Source organism: Aulonocara stuartgranti (assembly GCF_965226115.1).
Source record: "Aulonocara stuartgranti genome assembly, chromosome: 12".
Lineage (NCBI taxonomy): Eukaryota > Metazoa > Chordata > Actinopteri > Cichliformes > Cichlidae > Aulonocara > Aulonocara stuartgranti.
Window position 1 is genome coordinate 10,691,547 of NC_138948.1, and position 3,985 is coordinate 10,695,531.

Genomic DNA, 3,985 nt, shown 5'->3' on the forward strand with positions numbered 1-3,985 from the left:
TATAATATTTTTCAGTGCAGTCATGGGTGAAATGTGAATAGAGAGGGGAAATAAGAATGCATCTCTAGGTCACACCTGCGTTCATTACCACTGCAGATGAAGTACAACGATCGACTCTGACTTCATGTTCTCTTATAATAAAACAGGGTCACAAAATTTATGCGTGCTGTGATGTACTGGCTGTTTTTTTGTTGTTATTGGTAGCTACAGTTAATAAGAAGAATATGTGTTTTGTACTGGATGCGTGACCTTTTATAGAGTCTCATTCTGTTTTAATAACATGCTGATGTGCGCATCTGCACAAAGGAAATCAGAGTAAAGCACCAAAATGTTCTCTACCTGACGCTACTTCTTTTCATCAAATTGTTGTCTCTATAGCCAAAGGAGTCCACGCTGGAAAAACACATGCACATTTTTAAAGCAGTATTTCTTGTTGAAGCACATATTTCAACCCCAGAGTAAAACATTTTTGTCCAACACAACTGAAAAATAGAATCAAGCATTTTTCTTATCAGCTTGACAATAAGACAAAGATAAAAACGAGTCTGTATATTTAATAATGACCCTTGCCTTTAAATAATTTCCACCCTGCAACTCAAATGCTGAGTCTTTTTGTCTCACACCACTGGTACAGAGAGGAGTACTTCTGCCTCATCATGCCCCCAGGGGGTCTTAAGACTAATCTGAAGGGTTACAAGTATAATAAAGGCATGAAAGAAAATCTTTCAAGTTAAAATAAATCATATCAGGCTTAAACATTTATTGTAAGGATAATTGCAAAGGTCCCCTATCTTTAGTTGTGCTTTTTCTAACTTAAACCTTAAATTTAATACAATCTTCACACTGCCAGATCACAGTGCAGATTTATTCTTCATTGTTAATTTTTACCACTTCTGAAAACAATGCCAAATTAAAAATGGCAAATTGTGCCATTCTGATAACAACATTCGAACATGCTGAAGGGGAGTTGCAAGTGATATTTTGCTGATTACTGTAAAGGACTTTGTTGGGATTTCCAGATAATTTTACATCTTACAAAGTCTAAAATGTATTCAAAAGACTCAGTCTGGGAAACGTAGATAACTCAAAGGATTTGAGTAGAGAGGAACTCTGTTGGATTTGATTTTACAGATACAAATATGGGTTAAATAAAAGGGAGTTTTGTGTTATGATCACATATGTAAACCGAAGTGTTTGAAGCCAAAGGGAATCGTTGTGTGCAGGGTGGCTAACACATTTTCCTTGGCTTTTGTCACCCACAGTAGTTTAACTTTACTGTTTGCTTCACCTCACTCAGTTATTAATGAACACATTCTGGCTTCATTTTTAACCCTGCCAACCACTTACCTTGTTCTGGATTGTTTCCGACTTAATTTCCCCTCGCTTATCCTAAGCAGATGTCACCCTCTCAGCAAATGACTTTGCTGAAAAACACCATCAATATCCCTGAGAGCTAATTCCAGGTGAACAAGATGATCGAGGCCTGTGTGAGATAACACTGGGAAATGGAGCCAGAGTTTAATATACTGCTGTCTTAATTTCAAAAGAGATCCATGTTGCCGCTTAAGCAGATGTTGGTACTACCCCATCATTTGCACTTTCCCACATCTAAAAAATAAAATAAAATAAATGCGATTCTCTACTGTGTGAGTCTCTTTGATTTCCAAAACAGCTGCACACTGTCAAAGATGATGAAATTTGCCTCACAGAACACTTGCACATTTCATTTCCACACTACTGTAGAACAATAACACATCATCTTCTCCACTGAGCGGCCCACAGAAACAAGCAACAAGCTATACAGAGCTGACCAGCCTCAACCCAGTGATTGACCCAACCTCCTGTGCTCCCTGTCCCTCACCTCCTACTGCAATACTCTGAGCGCCTAATTGGGAAGACTGTGGGCTTATAGCAAAGAATGAGCCAATCAGAATGTCTTCTTCTCCACAGGAGTGGAACTGCATGCTGGCTGTGGAGCTTGTTAACATTGGAGCAGGAGCACACAAACACACACCAGACGTACAGCACAGTTACTCAAATCACTGTCTATACACCATTAAAAATCACTGAGTGTAAATTTTATGTGGCACATTTGAGAAAAGTACATAACATCACAGTGAAAGAGTCTGTAGTTAATCATAGCAGGCTACCTCTCCAACCTTACAAATGAACAGGATGGGGTCAAATCAAACAAGGATTTGACAGATTTACAATAAAGGAAGGCAGCATTTAACAGCACAATTAGGGATTTCATTTTAAAACATGGAGCTAATGCAGTGTTTACACTAAGCAGCTGCACTTCTCTGGTGTTTAAAGGCCTGTAAAAGTGAGACTTTTGGAACCATCACTGACCTAGTTTTAGTTTGAAAACTCTGTGTTTTAGACTTTTGGGGGGGAAATGATGCAGCCACTTACATTCACTTTTTGACTGGATCTTATCAGTCACAAAAATTAAGCCAAAACATTACATCTAGGCTCACATATCTTTTGTGGTTTCATCTATCTTGTCTGGGAACTCTTTTTCCAATCTAGTGGCTTTCTTCTCTCTCTCATATCTCTCTCTCCCTTTGCTTCCCGGTGACTACCAATCTATTTTTTTCTGCCAGAGAGCCTGTTTTATACTCATGTATTACTTGTAAACAGACCTTATAGGTTTAAGCTAAGAAATCTCTGGTCTTACTGTTTGTCATTGTATTTCCTCATCCATAGTTTCTATAAACCCCAAATCCTTTTTTTGCATGCATGTCAGTGTTGAAAGATCTTAATTCTGAAATTGTACTAAAAGTCTGACAGAGATCATCATTGGATTAATTTGGCCTTTAATCTAATCATTTAATCATTAGGATATACAAAGTCCGAAAACTGCAATCAAGCTGCAGTTTTCAGAAATTGTATTTCACTGAATTCATACAGATATTTGGATGAAAGTGGTCAGTCAACTGACAGATTTAAAGTGTGTAAAAGATCCACCTTTTGTTGAAATCAGTCTAAAAACAAAATTATAAGAAAACCTAAAATATCAAGTCATTTGAAGGAATGTGACCTCACATTTCAAAAGCTGTGAAACAATCCAAACCCCCCAGAAATACTGAGGGTGCGAGAGACAAACCCCCCCCCCCCCCCCCCCATATCTGTCATACTAATTTTAATCTTCTCATTTTTATGATTCCTGTACAAGTCAACCCATCCACCAGGCCAGATTTTAAACACTAAATAATAAATTGTCTTCTATGACTCGAGAAATAAAAGATGAGTCAAATAATGCCGATGTATGTGATCACAGTTTCCAAAAACAGGACATAGTTTAGCATGAAGGGGTTAATTACACCTGTCGACTTTGAAAAGAAAAGAAAAAAAAACATGTACAACAAGCACTAATGAATGACAGCCTCACAGGTACAAAGTTTGTTAGCAAAGTTTAGTTCTTTTAATCATGTAATTTAGAGTGATTTTCATAATTTCACAACACTCAACAGCTGGCACAGCCAGCATGTGGTGTGCTGATACTATTTAGCATAATGCATAACACCTCTGGAAGCTACAGGGAGGACAGATGTCTCTCATGATATGAAATAACTCCCAAAAACCAGAGGGATATTTGTGGCTCCACTGCAATTATAACGCTGGAGAACTTTTAGGGAAAGCTAGAGTCTAACAGCAACATGCTTTTAAAAATGGAAATGAAAGCGGTGGGCTAAATGATATCAGAGTGTACAAAAGTTGCAGCAATGTGAGAGCTGGTTGATATATTTTGGAATGAAAGTTCATTTTTGGTGGCGTGTGCAACACAATAATCTCAGCTCAGGGGTCCACTAAGCAATTTTGGATATTTATATTGTAATGTGTATCTCATAAGAACATTTTAAACTGTGCATTTAGGTGCGATTTCATTCAGGTCTTCATCTGTTCTATAAATGGTGCTGTCTAAAAGTACATTGACAGCACAAAAGAATTTCAGCTACTTTCAATATTAAAATTTTAGATC